General features: G+C 46.5%; 1 protein-coding gene across 5 annotated transcripts in view; it reads right to left on the bottom strand.

Moving 5' to 3' along the window:
- The window catches only part of PCDH1 (protocadherin 1), a 190,479-nt gene that overhangs the window by 77,259 nt on the left and 86,864 nt on the right, over positions 1-26,356 (bottom strand). The gene's annotated exons all lie outside the window — the stretch shown is intronic.

Here is a 26,356-nt window from a genome sequence, read left to right as displayed (position 1 = left end):
CAGGGTGGGAAGGGGCAGGGAAGCACAGCAGTGGAGGCAGCATTGGGGGAACACAATGAGATGTGGGATTCACATATTTTAAGAGCAGGAGGGACCAACAGTTCATCCAGTCTGACCTGCTGTGTAGCCCAAGCCAGAGAACTTCAACCATTCATTCCTGTACTGGGCGCAGTAACTTGTGTTTGACTAAAGCATCTTCCAGAGAGGCAGTCAGCTGGATATGAAGACATCAAGAGCTAGAGAATACACCAGTTCCCTTGGCAGTTTGTTCCCAGGGTTAATCACCTTCATAGCTAAGATGATATGCCTTATTTCTAATGTGAAAGTCTTGCTTCAGTTTCCAGCCATTGGCTCTTGCACTCTTTCTCTGCTAGAAATATTTTCATCCCATGAAAGCACTTACACAGTGAAATTATAGCCTGTAAGTCTTCTTTTTGAAGCGCACAGATTAAGCTCCATCAGCGTCTCACTCCAGCATCTTCTCCAGCCCTTGCTGTGTGAAAGCACAGCTGGGACTATTTCTAACATGCCTCCCCTTAGGGCAGAGAACAGTACAGTGATTCCCGGAACAGCCACCCAAACACTGCACTACACTTCAAAAATGTGCCTTGGTGTTGATTCCCTCAGAAAGGGCTCTTACGAAAATGATGAACACTCAGGTTCCTGCTTCCCTGGGCACCGCACCTCAACAGCAATGAACCTTCGAGGTATCACTTCCCTACAGCCCTGCTCCCCTGGGCAACACACCCCTATGGCAATAAACCTTTGTGGTGTAACTTCTATACTGCCCTGCTCCCCTGCGCACTGCACCCCTATGGCAATGAGTATTTGCGGTATCACTTCCCTGCAGCACTGCACCTCTGGGAAACACACTCCAATGGCAATGAACTTTCATGGCATCAATTCCCTACCACTCTGCTAGACTGGGCACTGCGCAATGAACCGTTGCGGTATCACTTCCCCACTGGCCTGCTCCCCTGGGAACCACAACCCTATGGAAATAAATTTTTGCTGTACCACTTCCATACGGTCCTGCACCCCTGGTTACAGCACCTATGGCAATGAACCATCACTTCCCTAGCGCCCTGATCCCTTTGGCAACAAACCCCTGTGGCAATAAACCTTGGTGGCATCACTTTAGAATCTGCTAAACATACTGCTCCCCTGCATACTATGGCAATGAAACTTTGCAGTATCACTTCTATACTGTCCTGCTCCCCTGCACCCCGAGGACAAAGAAACTTTGCAGCATCACTTCCTTAGCACCCTGCTCCCCTGCGCACCGCACACCTATGGCAATGAATCTTCGGGGGAACACTTCTCTACTGCCGTACTGTCATGGGCACTGCACCCCTAGGCAATGAACCTTTGCGGTATCACTTAACCTAACACCCTGCTCTCCTGGGCACCGCACCCCTATGGAAATGAACCTTCACAGGAATACTTCCCTACTGCCCTGCTTAAGTAGGCACAGCATAGCTATGGCAATGAACCACGACATCAATTCCCTATGTCCCAGCTCCCCTGGGCACCGCACCCCTATGGAAATGAACTTTGGGGGCATCACTTCCCTTCACAGAATCATTGTATCATAGAATATCAGGGTTGGAAGGGACCTCAGGAAGTCATCTAGTCCAACCCCCTGCTCAAAGCAGGACCAATCCCCAACTAAATCATCCCAGTCAGGGCTTTGTCAAGCCTGACCTTAAAAACTTCAAAGGAAGGAGATTCCACCACCTCCCTAGGTAATGCATTCCAATGCTTCCCCACCCTCCTAGTGAAAAAGTTTTTCCTAATATCCAACCTAAACCTCCCCCACTGCAACTTGAGACCATTACTCCTCATTCTGTCATCTGCTACCACTGAGAACAGTCTAGCTCCATCCTCTTTGGAACCCCCTTTCAGGTAGTTGAAAGCAGCTATCAAATCCCCCCTCATTCTTCTCTTCCGCAGACTAAACAATCTCAGTTCCCTCAGCCTCTCCTCATAAGTCATGTGTTCGAGTCCCCATATCATTTTTGTTGCCCTCCGCTGGACTTTATCCAATTTTTTCACATCCTTCTTGTAGTGTGGGGCCCAAACCTGGACACACTACTCCAGATGAGGCCTCACCAATGTTGAATAGAGGGGAACAATCACGTCCCTCAATCTGCTGGCAATGCCCCTACTTATACAGCCCAAAATGCCATTGGCCTTCTTGGCAAAAAGGGCACACTGTTGACTCATATCCAGCTTCTCGTCCACTGTAACCCCTAGGTCCTTTTCTGCAGAACTGCTGCCTAGCCATTCGGTCCCTAGTCTGTAGCGGTGCATGGGATTCTTTCCTCCTAAGTGCAGGACTCTGCACTTGTTCTTGTTGAACCTCATCAGATTTCTTTTGGCCCAATCCTCTAATTTGTCTATGTCCCTCTGTATCCTATCCCTACCCTCCAGCGTATCTACCTCTCCTCCGAGTTTAATGTCATCTGCAAACTTGCTGAGGGTGCAATCCACGCCATCCTCCAGATCATTAATGAAGATATTGAACAAAACCGGCCCGAGGACCGACTCTTGGAGCACTCCACTTGACACCGGCTGCCAACTAGACATGGAGCCATTGATCACTACCCGTTGAGCCCGACAATATCGCCAGCTTTCTATCCACCTTATAGTTTATTCATCCAGCCCATTCTTCTTTAACTTGTTGGCAAGAATACTGTGGGAGACTGTGTCAAAAGCTTTGCTAAAGTCAAGGAACAACACGTCCACTGCTTTCCCCTCATCCACAGAGCCAGTTATCTCGTCATAGAAGGCAATTAGATTAGTCAGGCATGACTTGCCCTTGGTGAATCCATGCTTACTGTTCCTGATCACTTTCCTCTCCTCTAAGTGCTTCAGAATTGATTCCTTGAGGACCTGCTTCATGATTTTTCCAGGGACTGAGGTGAGGCTGACTGGCCTATAGTTCCCAGGATCCTCCTTCTTTCCTTTTTTAAAGATGGACACAACATTAGCCTTTTTCTAGTCGTCCGGGACTTCCCCCGATCGCATTGTGTTTTCAAAGATAATGGCCAATGGCTCTGCAATCACATCCACCAACTCCTTTAGCACTCTCGGATGCAGAGCATCCAGCCCCATGGACTTGTGCTCGTCCAGCTTTTCTAAATAGCCCTGAACCACTTCTTACTCCACAGAGGGCTGGTCACCTCCTCCCCATGCTGTGCTGCCCAGTGCAGTAGTCTGGGAGCTGACCTTGTTCGTGAAGACAGAGGCAAAAAAAGCATTAAGTACATTAGCTTTTTCCACATCCTCTGTCACTGGGTTGCCTCCCTCATTCAGTAAGGGGCCCACACTTTCCTTGACTTTCTTCTTGTTGCTAACATACCTGAAGAAACCCATCTTGTTACTCTTAACATCTCTTGCTAGCTGCAACTCCAAGTGTGATTTGGCCTTTCTGATTTCACTCCTGCATGCCTGAGCAATATTTTTATACTCTTCCCTGGTCATTTGTCCAATCTTCCACTTCTTGTAAGCTTCTTTTTTGTGTTTAAGATCAGTAAGGATTTCACTGTTAAGCCATGCTGGTCGCCTACCATATTTACTATTCTTTCTACACATCCCTTCCACCCTACTCTCCTGGGCACCGCACCCTAATGCCAATGAACCTTCGCAGCATCACTTCCCTACCACCCTGCTCCCCTGGGCAACGCACCCCTATGGCAATGAACTATCATGGTACCAATTCCCTACAGCCCTGCTCCCCGGGCTCCACACCCTATGGAAATAAACCTTCATGGCATCACTTCCCTACCACCCTGCTCACCTGGACATCACACTCCTATGGCAATGAACTTTCGCGGTGTCACTTCTCTACTGCCCTGATCCCTGGGCATCTCAGCCCTATGGCAATGAACGACAGCATCACTTCCCTACTACCCTGCGTGTCACTGGGCAATACACTCCTATGGCAATGACCTTTGTGGCTTCACTTCCCTACCACTCTGCTGCCATGGGTGCCGCACCCCTATGGCAATGAACCACGGCATCACATCCCTACTGCCTGGTTCCACTGTGCACTACAACCGTACGACAATGAACCTTCACGGCATCACTTCCTAACAGCCCTGCTCCCTTGGACACTGCACCACTATGATAATGAAAATTCACGGAATAACTTCCCTACCACTCTGCTGCCCTCGGCACCTCACCCCTATGGCAAAGAACCTTTGCAGCATCACCTCCCTACAGCCTGGCTCCCCTGGGCAAAACACCGCAAAGACAATGAACTTTTGCAGCATCGTGTCCCCACCACTCTGCTCCACTGGTCACTGTACCCCAATGGCAATGAAACTTGATGGCATCACTTCCCTGCAGTCCTGCTCCACTGGGACGGCACCACTCTGAAACCCCTATGGCAATGAACCACGGCATCGCTTCCCTGCAGCCCTGCTCCCCTGTGCATCACACCCCTGTGGCAATGAACAACAGCATCACTTTCCTACTGCCCTGCATCATTGGGTGCCATACCCCTATGGCAGGGGTTCTCAAATTGGGGTCAGGACCCCTCAGGGGGTCACGAGGTTATTACATTGGGGGGGTCGCAAGCGGTCAGCCTCCACCCCAAACCCTGCTTTTCCTCCAGCATTTATAATGGTGTTAAATATATAAAAATGTGTTTTTAATTTATAAGGCGCGGTCACACTCAGAGGCTTGCTGTGTGAAAGGAGTCACCAGTACAAAAGTTTGAGAACTACTGCCCTATGTTAATGAACCATGGCATCAAGTCCCTACCGCCCTGTTTCAATGCGCACCGGAAACGTACGGCAATGAAACTTCGCGGCATCACTTCCATACCACCCTGTTCCCCTTGACAGCGCACCCCTATGGCAATGAACATTCATAAAAACACTTCCCTACTGCCCTGCAGCCCTGGGCACCAACCCCTATGGAAATGGACCATGGCATCATGTCCTTACAGCCCTGTTCTACTGCGTACCACACCCCTATAGCAATGAACCATTGCGGTATCTCTTCCCTACTGCCCTGGGCACGGCACCTCTATGGCAAAGAACCTTGGCGGCATTACTTCCTTACAGCCTGGCTCATCTGGGCAAAACACCGCTAAGGCAATGAACTTTCATAGTATCACTTCCCTACCGCCCTGCTCCACTGAGCACAGGATCCCTATGGCAATGAACCACGGCATCACTTCCCTGCAGTTCTGCTTTCCTGGGCACCACACCACTATGGAAATGAATCTTCATGGCATCATTTCCCTACTACCCTGCTTCCCTGGACACCACACCACTATGGCAAAGAACCATGATATCATGTCCCTACCACCCTGTTCCACTGTGCACCGCAACCATACGACAATGAACCTTAGCAGTATCGCTTCCCTACTGCCCTGCTTCCCTGGACACTGCATCCCTATGGCAATGAACCTTCGCAGCATCACTTCCATACCACTCTGCTGCACTGGGCACCGCACCCCTATGGCAATGAACCACGGCATCACTTCCCTACAGACCGGCTTCCCTGGGCACCGCACTGCTATGGAAATGAACCTTCGCGGTTTCACCTCCCTACCACCGTGCTATCTGGGCACCTTATCCCTATGGGAATGAACCACAATATCATGTCCCTACTGCCCTGTTCCACTGTGCACCACAAAAGTACAGCAATGAACCTTTGCGGCATCTGTTCCCTACTGCCCTGCTCGCCTGGTCACCACACCCATATGGCAATGAACATTAGCGGAATCACTTCCCTACCACCCTGCTGCCCTGGGCACCTCACCCCTTTGACAAAGAACCATGGGATCACATCTACACCGCCCTGTTTCACTGCACACTGCACCCATATGGCAATGAACCATCGCGGTATCTCTTCCCTACCACCCTCCTCCCCTGCACACCGCACTACTACTGCAATGAACATACGTGGCATCACTTCCCTACCTCCCAGCTGCTCTGGGCACCTCACTCCTATGGCAATGAACCACGGCATGACGACTCTACGGCCCTGTTCCACTGCACACCAGAACTGTACGGCAATGAACCTTCATGGCATCAACTCCTTACCGCCCTGCTCCACTGGGCATCGCACCCCTATGGCAATGAACCACGGCATTGCATCCCTACTGCCCTGTTCCGCTGTGCACTACAACCGTACGGCAATGAACCTTCACGGCATCACTTCCTAACAGTCTTGCTCCCTTGGACACTGCACCATTATGATAATGAAAATTCACGGAATAACTTCCCTACCATGCTGCTGCCCTCGGCACCTCACCCCTAAGGCAAAGAACCTTTGCAGCATCACCTCCCTACAGCCTGGCTCTCCTGGGCAAAACACTGCTAAGGCAATGAACTTTTGCAGCATCGTGTCCCCACCACTCTGCTCCACTGGTCACCGTACCCCAATGGCATCATTTCCCTGCAGCTCTGCTCCACTGGGAAGGCACCCATATGGCAATGAACCACGGCATCACTTCCATGCAGCCCTGCTCCCCTGAGCATCACACCCCTGTGGCAATGAACATTTGCAGAATCAATTCCCTACTGCCCTGCTGCCCTGGACGCCTTACCCCATGGCAATGAACAACAGCATCACTTTCCTACTGCCCTGCATCATTGGGTGCCATACCCCTATGGCAGGGGTTCTCAAATTGGGGTTGGGACCCCTCAGGGGGGTCGCGAGGTTATTACATTGGGGGGGGGGGTCGCAAGCTGTCAGCCTCCACCCCAAACCCTGCTTTTCCTCCAGCATTTATAATGGTGTTAAATATATAAAAATGTGTTTTTAATTTATAAGGGGGGGGTCGCATTCAGAGACTTGCTATGTGAAAGGGATCACCATTACAAAAGTTTGAGAACTACTGCCCTATGGTAATAAACCGCGGCATCAAGTCACTACCACCCTGTTTCAATCTGCACCGGAAACGTATGGCAATGAATCTTCATGGTATCACTTCCACACCATCCTGTTCCCCTAGACAGCGCACCCCTATGGCAATGAACATTCACAAAAACACTTCCCTACTGCCCTGCAGCCCTGGGCACCAACCCCTATGGCAATGGACCATGGCATCATGTCCTTACAGCCCTGTTCTACTGCGTACCACACCCCTATAGCAATGAACCATTGCGGTATCTCTTCCCTACTGCCCTGGGCACGGCACCTCTATGGCAAAGAACCTTGGCGGCATTACTTCCTTACAGCCTGGCTCATCTGGGCAAAACACCGCTAAGGCAATGAACTTTCATGGTATCACTTCCCTACCACGCTGCTCCACTGGGCACAGGACCCCTATGGCAATGAACCACGGCATCACTTCCCTGCAGTTCTGCTTTCCTGGGCACCACACCACTATGGAAATGAAACTTCGTGGCATCATTTCCCTACTACCCTGCTTCCCTGGACACCACACCTCTATGGCAAAGAACCACAATATCATGTCCCTACCGCTCTGTTCCACTGTGCACCGCAACCATACGCAATGAACCTTAGCAGTATCACTTCCCTACTGCCCTGCTTCCCTGAACACTGCACCCCTATGGCAATAAACCTTCGCGGCATCACTTCCCTATCTCCCTGCTGCACTGGGCACTGCATCCCTATGTCAATGAACCTTCGCGGCATCACTTCCCTACTGACCTGCTCCCCTGTGCACTGTATCCCTATGGCTACGAACCCTGGCAGCATCATTTCCCCAATGCCCTGCTTCCCTGTGCACCATATCCCAATGACAACGAACCTTTGCAGCATCACTTCCCTATCGCCCTGCTACCCCGGGCATTGCACCTCTATGGCTATGAACCTTCGTATCATCACTTCCCTACAGCTCTGCTCCCCTGGGCACCTCTCTGCTACAGTGCTACTTCCCCCTAACAGGTTTCAGAGTAGCAGCCGTGTTAGTCTGTATCCACAAAAAGAACAGGAGTACTTGTGGCACCTTAGAGACTAATACATTTATTTGAGCATAAGCTTTCATGGGTACAGCCCACTTCATCGGCATGCATCCGCAGTATTCCCCCTGGGCACCCTTCCCTCATATTGCATCTCACATGAGATGTGGCTGCTCTGTATTGGATCCCTCTGGGTACTGTTCCTGGGTACTGACAACAACACCACACCCCTTCTCTCTGGAGGCAGTTGTGAGTGGGCCACGTACAGATCCCAATAGTCCTAAGTACCCTCCTTTGAATTCCCAGGGCGAGAGTGCTGAGCAGCCTGGCCCTCCCAGTTCAGCATGCCAGACCTCCTCAAAAGCAAGGCTCAGCAGGCGCTTGGCTTGGCAGAAGCTTAATAGCTCTCACCCAAACTGCCCTTTGAACTGACTTTTTTGAAGGATTGGCCATGCTGTGGGTTCCCACTCATGTACCCCCCCACCCCACCCCCTCCACCCAGATCTGGATATTAGACCATCCAGACAGCAGCCTGTTCTCCCAACCCACAACCTCACCCAGCAGACAGCCTTGGGCACAGCATCTGCCTTACACTGCCAAAGGGCACACAGAGGTTCCTGGCTTAGGGAAGGAGCGGCCAGCAATGCAGCCTCCCTGAGCTCCCCATACCAGCTTTGTTAAGATCTCTGCCTTCCTATCACTGCACATGGACACAGGCCAGAGAGCTTTGCCTCCCGCACAGCATAGCATCAATTTCACTTTTCATCCCTTGAGGCAGGCTGCTGGAATGGTGCTTACTTCCACAAGAGGAAGCAATGAATTGGAGCAGATCACTGTGGAGAGAGATCCTAGAGATCGAGGATCTGCAGAGTAAGGGATGAAAACACATACACACAGAGAGTTCCCTGGGCCCCACATCAGTCCCTATGGCACTCAGACTGACAGCTTCTGGGATCCTACCCCATCCCTCCAACATTCCAATAGACAGTTTCCGAGCCCCAACAGTATATCCCCAACACCCAGACAGTTTCTCCTGAGCACCAACACCATCCCTCCAACACCCAGACAGCTTCTGAGCCCCAGCATCATCACAGCAAAACCCAGGTAGACAGCTACAGGGATCCAATACTGACCCTGTGACTCCAACAAAGGTGGCTCCTGGGTCCCAACATGATATTTACAAAATCGGACAGCTGGCACACAAGACCCAATACCTGTTCCTAAACACTCATACAGATGGCTCCCTAAACCCAACATTGTCCATACACAGAAATGGCTCCCTGGAGCCAACATTGACCTCCTACAACACCCAGACGGACAGTTCCAAAAATCTAACACCATCCCTACGACATCTTCACAGAAGGATCCTCAGAACTAGTGCTGACCACCACAACAAAAAGACAGATGTCTCACAAGTCCCAACAACATACACACAGCTCCCCAGGACCAACACTCATCCCTACAACACCTGGACAGATGGCTCCCCTGGCACTAAACAATGGCACCTAAATCACACATATGGACAACTCTCTCTGGAATTAACCACTTCTACTAAATCCGGACAGTGGGCGCCAGAAACCAAACAATGGCCCTAGAACATACCAGAATAACTCCTACAAAACCAAGGCATCTATTTTCCCAAACCCCATCTAAACACGCCACCACCAAGACAGGGGGCTGTCCCAGACCAAACATTGGCTCCTATCATACCTAAATAGACAAGTTCCAGAGAGCAGCACCAATCCTCACAGCACTCAAACAGCTGACTCCTCAGACTCTGCCAAAGCTGTCACAGCACCCAGACACAAGACTATTGTTATTGACAAACAATAACCTTTTCAAACCCCAGACAGCTCCCAGACTCCACACTGGTCCCAACAACACCCAGATGGATAGTTATTCAAGACCATATTCAAGCCTCTACAACAGGCACATTAGATTTTAAGGTTTTGGTACTGGAGGCATTTCTTCCTTTGTGTTTATACAGAGCCTAGAATAATGGGCTTCCATTCCTGATCAGGATCTTTATGCACCATCATAATAAACACAACAATAATTATATTTTAAAAATTATGTTAAAGAATATTATGAAGGTTACAAAGTCAAGCACTCAAAAGTTAGGAAATGTCAGAATTAGGGTTGTCCATGCAAGCTTAATTCATCTCCCTTGCATGTATTATGATGCAGTCTTTAATTACATAATCCCATACCATTTTTTTCACAGAACCCCTGCCTCATTCAGTGCACTAGATGGACGATGCTCTGTAGTCTGTAGGAGTCCCACCACATTTGGTGCAGAAGCTATAAGGTGTGTAGCAAGTGAGGCAGGGGATTGCAAGAAGTTCCTACTCGAAAGCATAGAAGTGCTAGAGTTTCTCAATTAAATGGCAGAATGCATTTTTATCATGGGCAAAACAACATATTTCCCCTAGCTTCATTCTCTGAAATGACTGAACTGGTTTTGCTGAAACTTTCCCAAAATATTCAGCCCAAGGTAGATGCTGATCAGGGAATATTTAAGCCTTAACAGTTAAAAGTTTACAAAAAGAAAAGGAGTACTTGTGGCACCTTAGAGACTAACCAATTTATTTGAGCATGAGCTTTGCATCCGATGAAGTGAGCTGTAGCTCACGAAAGCTCATGCTCAAATAAATTGGTTAGTCTCTAAGGTGCCACAAGTACTCCTTTTCTTTTTGTGAATACAGACTAACATGGCTGTTACTCTGAAACCAGTTAAAAGTTTGACAAAGTTATAAGCATCTGAAAATGGGGTCCTACAATAGGAAGTGTTAGGCTATCTTAACACAGGGTTTGCTACCTGCAGTGCCTATACTATACTAATAATTTATTTAAAATTACATCCTGAAACCTACACTATCCAGGTAGACAGCTGGTCCCAATTGAGCCCTGTGACACCAACATAGACAGCTCTGCAGATTAACCATAGTCCAAATAACAGTCCTTGCAACACCTTGACAAGCAGCTCCCCAGACTGACTAAGGACTCTTGCCATACCAGAACAGATATATTCCTGGATCAACCAATGGCTTTGCAATAGCCAGTCTGGAAGTTGTCCAGATTGACTAACAGCCTTAGCAATAGGCAGCTCCTTGAACTGACCAAAGACCTCAGCAAAAAAACACACAGAATGCTTTGCAGACCGAGATACTAGTGGAAAGGAAAAAGTGTTAATATCTTATGGAAAGCAGTCTCATCATACGTTTTTTCTCAGACACAGAACAGAAATATTAATTGAACACTTTTGCATTTTCTGCATTATAATGTGAAAAAGAATAAAGTCCAGACCATGATATTTATTCTTGGTGCTATAGCCAATGAATAAAGCTGAAAACAATTATGAGCCACATGAGCTAGGAGAAAGAATTTAACCAGAAAAATATGAATGATAATTGAGAATTGTTTAAGAACATGGTACTAGATACCCACCCAAAAAGTCACAATTGAGGAAGAAGGCCATATTGGTTAAAAAATGACCTCGTTTAGAGGAGAAATGAAGGCAACTATAAAAAATAAAAATAATAATATATAACAAATAGAAGTTAATAGTAATAGTAATGAATATAAATAAGAAGCTTGCAATTGTAGAAAATTGACAAGGGAGCCAAAGGAACACAAGGATAAATCTATGGCTATCAGAGTAAAGGAAAATAAGAGGGAATTTTAAAAGTATATTAGGAACAAAAAGAAACCGGACGGTGGTATTGGTCCATTACTGGATGGAAATAGTAGAATTATCAATAATAATGCAGAAAAGGCAAAAGTGTCCAATTAATATTTCTGTTCTGTATTTAAGAAAAAAATATATGATGAGACTGCTTTCCATAAGATGATAACACTCTTTCCTTGTTAAATAGCTGCTACTAATATTAGACATTCTTAAATCAGTAGGTCCAGATAACTTGCATCCAAGAGTTTTCAAAGATCTGACTGAGCAGTCAGTCAGGACTGTTAACTGGACTGTTAATGTTGTTTTTCAGTTAGACTGGAACACCAGGGAAGTTTCAGAAGACTGGAAGAAAGATAAAGTTGTGCCAACATTTAGAAAGGGTAAATGGGATGGCCCAAGTAATTATAGGTCTGTCATTCTGACATCCAGCCCAGGCAAGATAATGGAGTGGCTGATATGGGATTTGATTAATAAAGAATGAAAGGAGGGTAGTATTATTAATGCCATTTAACACCAGTTTATAGAAAATAGATCCTGTCATACTAACTTGATATCTTTTTTTGATGCGATTATAAATTTGATTGATAAAGGTGACAGAGTTGATGTAACATGCTTAGACTTCTTCTGCCATTTGACTTGGTATGGCATGATACTTGGATTTAAAAACTACAAAGATGTAAATTGAAGATGGCATACATTAAATAGATTAAAAGACGGCTAACCGATACGTCTGAAAATGTAACTGTAAACAGGAAATCATCGAACAGGTGTGTTCCTCTAGTCGGGTAATCCAGAGATAGGTTCTTGGCCCTACACTATTTAACATTTTTATTAATAACCTGAAAGAAAACATAAAATCATCCCTGATAAAGTTGGAAGACGGCACAAAAATTGGGGGAGTTGTAAATAATGAAAAGGATAGATCACTGTTACAGAGCAGTTTGGATTGCTTGGTAAGGTGGGCACAATGGTTATTAGCCAAGATGGTTAGGAATGCATCCCCATGATCTGGGTGTCCCTAGCCTCTGATTGCAAGAAACTGGGAGTGGACGACAGGGGATGGATCACTTGATGATCACTCACCTATTCTGTTCATTCCCTCTGATGTACCTGGCATTGGCCACTATTGGAAGACAGGATACTGGACTAAATGAACCATTGGTCTCATCCAGTATGGCTGTTCTTATGTTCAGCAAACAATATGCATTTTAATATGGCTAAATATAACTATATACATCTAGGAACAAAGAATGTAGGCCATAGTTACAGGATGGGGGGCTATGCTGGGAAGCAGTGACTCTGAAAAAGGTTTGTGGGTCATAAGCCCCCAGTGTGACACTGTGACAAAAGGGATAATGTGATTCTTGGATACACGGGACTCTCAAGTAGGAGCAGAGAGGTTATTATACCTCTGTGTTTGGCATTGCTTCAACTACTCCTGGAATACTGTGTCCAGTTCTGGTGCTCACAGTTCAAGAACAGTGTTGATAAATTGGAGTGGGTTCACAGCAGAGCCACAAGAATGGTTAACACATTAGAAAACCTGCCTTATAGTGATAGACTGAAGGAGCTCAATCTATTTAGCTTAACAAAGAGAAGGTTAAGGGGGCACGTGATTATAGTCTGTAAATACCTATATGGGGAGCATATATTTAATAATGGGCTCTTCAGTCTAGCAGAGAAAGTATTACACGATCCAGTGGGTGGAAGTTGAAGCTAGACAAATTCAGACTGGAAATAAGGTGTAAATTTTTAACAATGAGGGTAATTAACCACTGGAATAATTTACCATGGGTCACAGTCAATTTTCCATCACTGACAATTCTGTAATTAAGATTGGATGTTTTTCTAAGAGATCTGGTCAAGGAATTATTTGAGGGCAGGTCTCTGGCCTGTGTTATACAGGGGGACAGACTAGATGATTACAGTGGGCCCTTCTCGCCTTGCAATCTGTGAATCTGTTAAAGTGAATCTGTGAGCCCATCTGGTACCTGGGCAAGTGTCAGGAAAGGAATGACACACCATAGCACAGCAGCTCCTGCTCTTCTCCCTCTGAAATGTGGAGATGGGATTGCCCAGCAGAATGGCTTTCTGGCCTCTGTGCATTCAGCCCTCCCCTGCATTGGCTTAAATGTCTGTGCAAATACGTATGGAAACACACACATGCCACTCACACAAGGCTTCAACTCATACACCCCCTTATAGGTAATATCCTATTTGTCACACGCATAAACCACTGTCTCTTGCATGCGTCCCTTCTTGACCCTTTTCACAGACATCTCTCTTGTGCAGCAATCCCTATGAACAGGATTCTCCATACTCCTGCAGGATTCCAAGTGGTGAATCTGACCTGCCTAGCTGCTCATCCTGCTATTTCTATTGCTGAGTACTTCAGCTCCTCTGATCCAGAGAAGGAAGTCACCTGTGCCAACACCTCACACAAGCCCCCTGTCTCTCTGCCATCTGCTTTATGACTTGACAGAGCCAGTGATAGCCTGGGACACCTCTGCCAAGGTGGGTGGACTGGGAGTGCTTGAGCCCATATGATGAAGGGGTTGGGCCAGGCTGGGAATTGGGCTTGTTCTATTAGGAGTGGGTTGGGAGTGCCAGACCTGTGTACTGAGTAACAAGAGATAAAATGGAGCCATCAATTAGCCCCTCCCAGGAGCCCTGTGCGTGCTGACCCTGGCACTGCTCCCAACTTCTCCACAGAGCCTGCTAGTAGGGGCTGGTTGGTGCATAGCTCTGGCACCAGGCCCTCTGCTGTGCTGCTCTTTCCAGGTGATCCTGTGAGATGCAGGAATGTGCCTTATCCAGAGCTCCTGCCCACTACAGGAATACAGGACTGGAAGGGACCTGCTGGATCACCAAGTTCCATCTCCTGCTATTGCAGGCAGCCCTGTCATATAATCTCATTTATAAACTTATCATGCACCATCTTAAATCAGTTTGGGTGTTTGCTCCCACAACCCCTATTGGGAGTCTGCTCCAGAACTTCCTTCCTCTGATGGTTGGAAGCCCTCTTCTCATTTTCAGCCTGAGCGTGTTCAAGGCCAGTTTATCCCCATTTGTTCTTGTGCTAGCATTGGCCTTTGGCTTCAATAGCACTGCCTCAGGCAGTACTCCTGCCTGTAAGAACATAAGAATGGCCACACTGGGTCAGACCAAAGGTCCATCCAGCCCAGTATCCTGTCTACCGACAGTGGCCAATGCCAGGTGCCCCAGAGGGAGTGAACCTAACAGGTAATGATCAAGTGATCTCTCTCCTGCCATCCATTTCCACCCACTGACAAACAGAGGCTAGGGACACCATTCTTTACTCATCCTGGTTAATAGCCATTAATGGACTTAACCTCCATGAATTTAGCTAGTTCTCTTTTAAACCCTGTTATAGTCCTAGCCTTCACAACCTCCTCAGGCAAGAAGTTCCACAGGCTGACTGTGCACTGAGTGAAGAAGAACTTCCTTTTATTTGCTTTAAACCTGCTACCCATTAATTTCATTTGGTGGCCCCTAGTTCTTATATTATGGAAACAAGTAAATAACTTTTCCTTATTCACTTTCTCCACACCACTCATGATTTTATATACCTCTATCATATCCCCCCTTAGTCTCCTCTTTTCCAAGCTGAAAAGTCCTCGCCTCTTTAATCTCTCCTCATATGGGACCTGTTCCAAACCCCTAATCATTTTAGTTGCCCTTTTCTGAACCTTTTCTAATGCCAGTATTTTTTTTTTTTGAGATGAGGGGACCACAGCTGTAAGCAGTATTCAAGATGTGGGCGTACCATGGATTTATATAAGGGCAATAATATATTCTCCGTCTTATTCGCTATCCCTTTTTTAATGATTCCTAACATCCCTTTTGCTTTTTTGACTGCCGCTGCACACTGCATGGACGTCTTCAGAGAACTAGCCACAATGACTCCAAGATCTTTCTCCTGATTAGTTGTAGCTAAATTAGCCCCCATCATATTGTATGTATAGTTGGGGTTATTTTTTCCAATGTGCATTACTTTACATTTATCCACATTAAATTTCATTTGCCATTTTGTTGCCCAATCACTTAGTTTTGTGAGATCTTTTTGAAGTTCTTCACAGTCTGCTTTGGTCTTAACTATCTTGAGCAGTTTAGTATCATCCGCAAACTTTGCCACCTCACTGTTTACCCCTTTCTCCAGATCATTTTATGAATAGGTTGAATAGGGTTGGTCCTAGGACTGAAACTTGAGGAACACCACTAGTTACCCCTCTCCATTCTGAAAATGTACCATTTATTCCTACCCTTTGTTCCCTGTCTTTTAACCAGTTCTCAATCCATGAAAGGATCTTCCCTCTTATCCCATGACAACTCAATTTACGTAAGAGCCTTTGGTGAGGGACCTTGTCAAAGGCTTTCTGGAAATCTAAGTACACTATGTCCACTGGATCCCCCTTGTCCACATGTTTGTTGACCCCCTCAAAGAACTCTAATAGATTAGTAAGACATGATCTCCCTTTACAGAAACATGTTGACTTTTGCGCAACAATTTATGTTCTTCTATGTGTCTGACAATTTTATTCTTTACTATTGTTTCAACTAATTTGCCCAGTACTGACGTTAGACTTAGCGGGCTGTAATTGCCAGGATCACCTCTAGAGCCCTTCTTAAATATTGGCGTTACATTAGCTGTCTTCCAGTCATTGGGTACAGTAGCTGATTTAAGGGACAGGTTACAAACCATAATTAATAGTTCTGCAATTTCACATTTGAGTTCTTTCAGAACTCTTGGGTGAATGCCATCTGGTTCTGGTGACTTGTTACTGTTAAGTTTCTCAATTAATTCCAAAACCTCCTCTAGTGTCACTTCAATCTGTGACAATTCCTCAGATTTGTCACCTACAAAAGACGGCTCAGGTTTGGGAATCTCCCTAACATTCTCAGCCATGAAGACTGAAGCAAAGAATTGGGATAGGGAGGGATAGCTCAGGCGTTTGAGCTTTGGTCTGCTAAACCCAGGGTTGTGAGTTCAATCCTTGAGGGGGCCATTTAGGGATCTGGGGCAAAAATTGGGGCTTGGTCCTGCTTTGAGCAGAGGGTTGGACTAGATGACCTCTTGAGGTCCCTTCCAACCCTGATATTCTATGGTTTAGTTTCACTGCAATGACTTTATTGTCTTTAAGCGTTCCTTTGGTATCTTGATCGTCCAGGGGCCCCACTGGTTGTTTAGCAGGCTTCCTGCTTCTGAAGTACTTAAAAAACATTTTGTTATTACCTTTTGAGTTTTTGGCTAGCTGTTCTTCAAACTCCTTTTTGGCTTTTCTTATTACATTTTTACATTTAATTTGGCAGTGTTTATGCTCCTTTCTATTTACCTCACTAGGATTTGACTTTCACTTTTTAAACAATACTTTTTTATCTCTCACTGCTTCTTTTACATGGTTGTTAAGCCACGGTGGCTCTGAGGCACGTTGAGGGCAGCTTGCCTGGTGTGGGGAAGAGCTTTTGCGTTGCTGCTTTGGCCACCACAGACCCATGGAAACTTCAGATTTGTGCTAGTCCAAGGAGGATCTGCAAACACCAAGCTCTTGGGGGGATCATGAGGGAGACAGATCATTAGAAACATAGATAGCTGGTTTTGTGATGACTGGGAGAACCATATGGTGACTTACCTGCCTGGTGAGGCATCTACATAGACTTATGTGTAGTGCTGGAGAGGAGCCAGTGGTCTTGGTACATGTAGGTACCAATGATGTAGGGAAGGGTAGGAGACACATCCCAGAGGCCAAATTAGGCTGCTAGGAAAGACTGAAATCCAGGACCTCTATGGTGGCATTCTCAGAAATCCGCAGGGCCAGGTAGGCAGGCAGAGCTTCAGAGTCTCAATGCATGGATGAGACGATGGTGTAGAGAGGAGGGGTTTAGATTTATTAGGAACTGGGGAAACTTTTGGGATAGGGGGAGCCTATACAGGAAGGATGGGATCCACCTAAACCAAAGTGGATCCAGACTCCTGGCACTTAACATTAAAAAGGTTGCAGAGCAGTTTTTAAACTAAGAGATGGGGGAAAGCCGATTGCTGCAGAGGCGCATATGGATCAGACAGAGACTTCTCTTAGAGGAGAGTGTATTGATAAAGATTATCCAGGTTTTAGTCAGGAGGAGGGGATGGAAGAGGATAAAGTATGGGCCAGATCAGATGAGAAACATTGACATAATGAATCTGACACATCATAAAAGATACAGACAAATAAACAGTGACAGGTTTTTAAAGTGCTTGTATACAAATGCTAGAAGTCTAAATAATAAGATGGGTGAACTAGAGTGCCCCGTGTTAAAGGAGGATATTGATATAATAGGCATCACAGAAACCTGGTGGAGTGAGGACAATCAATGGGACACAATCATTCTGGGGTACAAAATATATTGGAAGGACAGAACAAGTCGTACGGGGGCAGGGATTGGCACTATACATGAAATAAAATGTAGAATCAAATGAAATAAAAATCTTAAATGAATCCACATGTTCCATAGAATCTCTATGGATAGTAGTTCCATACTGTAATAAGAATATAACAGTAGGGATCTATTATCGACCACCTGACCAGGACAGTGATAGTGATGATGAAATGCTAAGGGAGATTAGAGAGACTATCAAAATAAAAAACTCAATAATAGTGGGAGATTTCAATTATCCCCCTATTGACTGGGTACATGTCACCTCAGAACGAAATGCAGAGACAAAATTTCTCGATACTTTAAATGACTGCTTCTTGGAGCAGCTGTTACAGGAACTCACAAGGGGAGAGGCAACTCTCAATCTATTCCTGAATGGAGCGCAGGATCTGGTCCAAGAGGTAACTATAACACGACCGCTTGGAAATAGTGTCCATAATATAATAACATTTAACATTCCTGTGGTGGGAAGAATACCTTAACAGCCCAACACTGTGGCATTTACTTTCAGAAAGGGGAACTATGCAAAAACGAGGAGGTTAGGTAAACAGAAATTAAAAGGTACAGTGACTAGAGTGAAATCCCTGCAAGCTGCATGGACACTTTTCAAAGACACCATAATAGAGGCTCGACTTACATGTATACCCCAAATTAAAAAACACAGCTCTCAACAGACCACTTTCCTAGCCAGCAGAGGAAGCACAATACCTGGGATTTTGTAGGTCCCACCCAGGGTATGTCTACACTGCAGTCAGAAGTGTGACTGCAGCTTAAATTGTAGGTAGTGTGAGAACAAAGAGCAGTGAAGATGTGGGCTGCAGCAAGGGCTGCAGAAACACGACTGGAACCCTCATAGAATCATAGAATATCAGAGTTGGAAGAGACATCATGAGGTCATCTAGTCCAACCCCCTGCTCAAAGCAGGACCGATCCCCAAGTAAATCATCCCAGCCAGGGCTTTGTCAAGCCTGACCTGAAAAACCTCTAACGAAGGAAATTCCACCACCTCCCTAGGTAACGCATTCCAGTGTTTCACCACCCTCATAGTGAAAAAGTTTTTCCTAATATCTAACCTAAATCTCACTCACTGCAACTTGAGACCATTACTCCTTGTTCTGTCATCTGCTACCACTGAGAACAGTCAAGAGCCATCCTCTTTGGAACCCCCTTTCAAGTAGTTGAAAGCAGCTATCAAATCCCCCCTCATTCTTCTCTTCTGAAGACTAAACATCCCCAGTTCCCTCAGCTTCTCCTCATAAGTCATGTGTTCCAGTCCCCTAATCATTTTTGTTGCCCTCTGCTGGACTCTTTCCAATTTTTCCACAACCTTCTTGTAGTGTGGGGCCCAAAACTGGACACAGTACTCCAGATGAGGCCTAACCAATGTCGAATAGAGGGGAAAGATCATGTCCCTCGATCTGCTGGCAATGCCCCTACTTATACAGCCCAAAATGCCATTGGCCTTCTTGGCAACAAGGGCACACTTTTGACTCATATCCAACTTCTCGTCCACTGTAAATCCTAGGTCCTTTTCTGCAGAACTCCTGCCTAGCCATTTGGTCCCTAGTCTGTAGCTGTGCATGGGATTCTTCCATCCTAAGTGCAGGACTCTGCACTTGTCCTTGTTGAACCTCATCAGATTTCTTTTGGCCCAATCCTCCAATTTGTCTAGGTTCCTCTGTATCCTATCCCTACCCTCCCGCATATCTTCCACTCCTCCCAGTTTAGTGTCATCTGCAAACTTGCTGAGGGTGCAATCCACACCATCCTCCAGATCATTTATGAAGATATTGAACAAAACCGGCCCCAGGACCGACCCCTGGGGCACTCCACTTGATACCGGCTGCCAACTAGACATGGAGACATTGATCACCACCCATTGAGCCCGACAATCTAGCCAGCTTTCTATCCACCTTATAGTCCATTCATCCAGCCCATACTTCTTTAACTTGCTGGCAAGAATACTGTGGGAATACCCTCGGTAGGTACTCACGTTCCTAGCCCGCACTACTGCTGTGACTAAATACACCCCTCTATTCAGAACCTACACACTATTGTAATAGTCTTTTTACAAGGTATGCCTTGTATGATATCATTTGAAAGCTCATAATTTGCTGGTCAGTGCTGCCCTGATAAAATATGTGTGGCAACATTGTACGTGAAGTTATAAGAACTCCCAATATGATGTTGTTGAGAGCATGGTGGGGAGGGATAATTCAGTGGTTTGAGCATTGGCTTGCTAACCCCAGGGTTGTGAGTTTAATCCTTGAGGGGGCCATTTAGGGATCTGGGGCAAAAATTGGGGATTGGTCCTGCTTTGAGCAGGGGGTTGGACTAGATGACCTCCTGAGGTCCCTTCCAACCCTGAAATTCTATGATGTTATGAACACATGTTCCAAACCCAAACCAGCAGCCCTGCCTAAACAGAAGTTGGCAGATAGGTTTGTTCTACACAATGGAATATATACTTGTCTTAATTTGCATGTAAGCAGTAAACAGAGTCATCAAGCAGGAAGGGAAACAAAGGAAGCTCAAACAGGTGAAAAAAACCAGCAGGGAACATCCTTCCACACTGAGTCTTTGTCTCTTAACTGGAAATGGTTTTCAAGAGGGGAACTGGCACCACGGCTGGATTTCCAATTAGGCACACTAGGCACACGCCTAGCGGTGCAAGCATTCTAGGGGCTCCTAAAAGTTAAAAGTGGGTTAAAAGTTTAAAAGGGAATGGAGGTTGTCTGTAACTCTGAAATGTTCCATAACTCTGAAGAAGAGGTTACGGACTTCAGCCACATGGAGGGTTGGGGCTGCAGCTGCGGGGGAATGAAGATGGGGGTGTCAGGGCTCTGGGCTGGGGAAGCAGTGGAGTCGGGGTTTCTGACTGTCAGGGCTCTGGGCAGGGGACTCAGGGCTTCTGTCCCGTGGGAGCCCTGGAGCTCAGCACTTTAGACCTGGGGGGAGTGCTGGGGTTGGGGTTTCAGCCCCATGGCTCCGCTCCTGGTTTCAGCCTTGTGGAGGCCACAGCTCAGAGCTTTAGCTATGGGGGGAGTGCTGGGGCTGAAACCAGGAGCAGAGCCATGGTGCCAAAGCCCCAAGCCCCAGCGCTCCCTCCTGTCTAAAGACCTGAGACCCAGTGCTCCCTAGGGTCAGAAGTCTGGAGCCCTGACACTGAAGCTCCAACCTTCCCATGGCTGAATAACTGAGCCACTGCTGCCTCATTGAGGGCTTCCGGTTCCACAGAGTGTCCGGTTGATCAGTAAGTCCATAACTCTGGTGTTCGTATCTTTGAGGTTCTACTGTATTTAAATTATTGTTTATATTTCTTTTCCTTTTATATTTTACAGAAAATATGAAGGTCTGCTGTAAGCAGGGAGGGTGCTGAAGATACTATGCCTCAGGACGTGTAAGGCGTAAATCTGGCTCTGACTGGAACTATAACTGAGAAGACAAGATCCATTAATGGACGAAGGCACCAGGCCAGGTTTATTGTTAATGAATACTAGTATTCCACTGACTCTACTGGACCACTAATACATGTATGACCATAACAATGGAACAACTCAGTAAACTGTGGGACACTCCGTTCCTCCCTAGGCTAGACAGAGAAACTTCCTGTGAGGCTCTATTTTATACATCAATACAAACAAGTTACATACTGCCCCTTTGACGTAGTTAGTTGACACCCTTTGACCAGTTACCACCCATTACCTTGTACATCTCTATCCATCACACTGTCATCCTGACATTATCTTTAGGATGGGTCAGTGTATTCCTGTTATCTTTAGGGAATGTGTTGGTATCAAGGTATTTTGGTACAACCCTTCTGGAATGTGTTTGCATGAGTGCTCTGTACCTAGCACCTCTTAGGAATGTGTGTTTTTGCAATATCAGCCCTAAAAAAGGAGTACTTGTGGCACCTTAGAGACTAACAAATTTATTTGAGTATAAGTTTTCGTGAGCTACAGCTCACTTCATCAGATGCATGCACTGCATATGCTTATGCGCAAATAAATTTGTTAGTTTCTAACGTGCCACAAGTACTCCTTTTCTTTTTGCGGATACAGACTAACACGGCTGCTACTCTGAAAAATATCAGCCCTGTTCTTACCAGACTCTGTGGGCAGGGCCTGCCTCTAGCTCAAAGCCAGATTTTGCTTTATTTTTATCAAAGTTTTGACAGCTACTTTAGCCTAGACCTCAGGCCTCATACCAGGCCTCTAATAAAAGGGCTTATGTCTTAGGCTCTCTTCCTACTACACCACTAAAGCTAAAAAAGTGGGGCTGGATGACATTCAATGGCTTTCCTTGTGAAAGGGTTGCCATGGCAACCCGCTGGCCTGTGGAGAACCTGACCACATGCTAGCCCCCTACCTAACAGATACAGCTAAGTCTGTGTACCAGATGTGACTGCTGCACAAGTCCACTCTCAATTTAAGGCAGCCATCTTAGATGCCTTTGATATTTTGACAGAGACTCATCACCAGTGATTCTGATGGGAAAGGTTCCCACCTGGGGCATGACCATGGCAGTGGCCCTGTGTTTCAGAGAATATTGGTGGTGGGTGATGGCTCCAATGCAATGCAAAAATGGGAGCTCAGGTAGCCAAAAGAATTGTCCTAGTGCAGTTTACTGAAGGGTGCGACAACAGCCTGCAACCCCGTCCAAGGCTTAACTTAAGCAAAGAATTATCATGTCACCATGGGGCCTATGGTGGAGACCCCCTAGGGTGGTCTGTCCCTCACCTTAGCTGACAAAGGTGGTGGAAGGGAGAGCAAGGAAGGGGGAGGTGAGGACTGAGGACATGGTAACCTGATCCCAGCAAGGCGACAGCCACAGATCAAGAGTGGTGGTGGGGAACACGCCTCTGCCAGGCCCCCAGCTTAGGAAGTGTGGTGGGTTCAGGCAACAGCCCTTCTCTGAAACTGACAAGGAGTGCGGGAGACCAGGAGGAGTCAGGCACTTCTGTTGAGACTGCCTGTACATCGATTGTCTTTACAACCAAGTATGGGTGGCTGACTCCAGGGCTTGTAATAAGGGGCCACGGATACTACTAGAGCCCATGCAAGTGAACAGAGTGGAGGTGCAAGGCTTGATGGACTGGTGTTGCTGCCAGACTCTGGTGAGGGTGAGTCTGGCGGGACTGGAAACAGTTCCCACGGACACCATCTATTTGCAGTGCATCCGTGGGGATGTGTGCCCTTACCTGACAAAGAAAGTGCTGATGATGGTGCAGAATCACAACGAGGAAATCTGTGTAGGGGTAGCTCCAAACTTCATATATTCTCTGATAATCAGACGGGATTGGAGGTTTTTAGAGACTTAATAAAGTCTGAGAATGGGGAGCCCTGGAAGGGACAGGCAGTGATACTAGTGATGTGGGGATTGCGGGGCCTCAAATCTTAGCAGGCAAGGAGAAGGAGGACCCAAGGAAAGGAACATCAGTCCCCACAGACGACTGGGGCAGGCCTGACTTCTCTTATGGGGGACGAACAACAGAAGGGTCTAAATGAGCCTATGGAGACCGACCTACTGTTGGACAAGGTTGATTCTGTGGAGGAACAGAGGAAGGACGCAACATTAAGGCTAGCCTACAAACACCATGCCTGAGTTAATGGGGAGATTGTGGAGTCCTGATTCCTGAAGCAATGAGAGGGAGACAAATTACAATTACAGGGAGAAAAAGTGTGTAGAGCAAAGAAAGACCAGCAGACTGGAGAGGTTAAAATGCAACTTCTCATCCCAAAGAAGTACTACAGGGAAATATTAGAATTGGCCCACACCATATCCTATGGGGGACATCTGGCTCTGGAGAAAACACAAAAACGAGTGACACTGTGGTTTTAGTGGCCAGGTGTCCAACAGGAGGTGTGAGAGTACTACCCCTTCTGCCCAGAATGCTAGTGGACAAGTCAGAAGATGGTACCCCAGGCCTCCCTGATATCCCACCCCATAGTGAAATTGGCATGGACCTGGTGGGTCTCTTAGAGAAGAGTGCAGCAGGTTTCTAATACATATCAATCATACAAAACTATGGCATGAGATACCCCAAGGTGATTCCACTCCACTCTACTCCCTTGCCCTTGGCTCATGAAAGTATTTGCCCAGGTGGGGATCGCTCTGGAAATAATTACTGATCAGGGAACCAACTTTGTGTCTCAATTTATGAGAGAGTTGTGCAGCCTGCTGAGAATAAAATCCTTAAGAACGTCCGTGTATCATCCCCCATCTGACAGATTAGTGGAGAGATTCAGTAAGACTAAAAAGTATGCTGCAAAAGTTCGAAGCCCCGGAACCTTGCCACTGGGACCAACTGCTTCCGCCCTTCCTGTTCGTTGTCTGCGAGGTCCTACAGGCATTGATGGGCTTCTCATTCAAATTACTGTATGGGAGATAGCTGAGAGGAATACTAGATCTCCTTTGTGAGGCATCGGAGGAACAAGATTCCAAAGCCACTAACTCGATACAGTATGTGTTATGGCTGAGGGAGAAATTAAAGACCTTAAGTGAATTTGCAAGGGAAAATCTAGGGTAAGCAGAAGCCTACCACAAGGGAACCTGTGTCTGGGAGTTCCAACTGGGAGACCAAGTATTACTTCTGCTCCTCGCCTCAGAATCCAAACCATTGGCCAGATGGCAAGGCCCTTCTGAAGTGATCAGATGGATTGGAGCAGTAAACCATGCCAGGCAAGAGGCAGGACACTAACGTATACCACGTCAACCTGTTAAAGGCCTGGAAAAATTGGGAGGGGCTCCTGGTAGCACCATTTCGCCCAGAACCTGAACTAGAGCCACAGGCCCCTGTAACCCTCAGTTCTAAACAAGTTCCAGTGGGAAAGAACCTGCAGATGGAACAGAAATAGCAGATCTGAAAACTGGCTCAGTCCTTAGCTTTGGTCTTTTCTGAAGTACCTGGACGGACTCACCTGGTGTTTCACCACACAGAGACTGAGCCAGAAAAAGAGGTGAGAGAATTTTCTACAGTTGCTGATACAAGTGGGAAATAGTACAGAAGAGCTACAGGCTATGTTAGACCTCGGGGTAGTTGAGGAGTCACAGAGCAAGTGGCAAAGCCCCATAGCATAGGCAACTAAACAGGACATGTCTTCCAGATTCTGCATAGATTGCCGAAAGGTCAACAGTGTCAAAATTCAATGCCTAGCTGATGCCAAGGGTAAACGAGTTGTTAGAGAGGTTAGGGGCTGCCAGTTATATCACCACCATCAACCCACCCAGAGGTTACTGGCAGATCCCTTTGACTCCAGAATCCTGAGAAAAGACAGCCTTCTACATGCCATTCAGCATATAACAATTTAAGACTATGCCCTTTGGCCTACATGGCGCAGCAGCTACCTTCCAATGTGCAGTTGCATACATTGATGAAATTATCATCTATAGCACATCCTGAAGAAAACATCTAAAGCAGTGGTTCTCAACCTTTCTGGACTACAGTACCCCTTTCAGGAGTTTAATTTGTCTTGAGTACCCCCAAGTTACACCTCTCTTGAAGACTACTTGCTTACAAAATCACACATAAAAATATAAAAGTGTGACAGCACACTATTACTGAAAAATTGCTTACTTTCTCTTTTTTACCATGTAATTATAAAATAAATCAATCGGAATATAAATAGTGTACTTATATTTCAGTGTATAGTATATAGAGAAGTATAAACAAGACATTATCTATATGAAATTTCAGTTTGCACTGACTTTGCTAGTGGTTTTATGTAGCCTGTTGTAAAACTAGGCAAGTATCTAGATGAGTTGATATAACCCCTGGAAGACCTCTGGGGGTCTCAACCCCTGGTTGAGAAACACTGTTCTAAAGCAGGTAGTGGTAATCTTCCATGCCTTCAAAACTGCTGGACTTATAACTAACCCATCCAAGTATTGCCTAGCTAACTGGGAGGAGACGTACCTAGAGTATATGGTGGGGAGGGGCATCTATGCCCATTGGTAGGGAAAGTCCAAGCCCTAGCAGAATGCCTGCCACAAAGAGGCAGGTCTGATGTTTCCTGGGATAAGCAGGATATTATAGATGGCTTATTCTGGATTTCACCACAGTTGTGGCCCTACTGATGGACCTGGTGAAGGATGCAGCTAACAAGAAGGTCCAGTGGTTCCACAACTGCACCATAGCCTTCAGAAAATTAAAGGATCCACTGACTGAGGAACCTGTCCTGTTCCACCTTGATTTTTCCAAACACTTCATTTTGCAGATGGACACCTCTGATGTTTGCCATGGGGCCATGCTTTCACAGGAAATTGAGGGAGAAGAACACACAATTCTTTACCTCAGCCAAAAATTGTTCTCCCAAGAAGTTTCTTACTCGGTAATCTGGAAGGT

Source organism: Lepidochelys olivacea (genome assembly GCF_965140295.1).
Source record: "Lepidochelys olivacea isolate rLepOli2 genome assembly, chromosome: 8".
Lineage (NCBI taxonomy): Eukaryota > Metazoa > Chordata > Testudines > Cheloniidae > Lepidochelys > Lepidochelys olivacea.
Note: the sequence above shows the minus strand (reverse complement) of the source record. Positions and strands in the feature narration are given on the sequence as shown.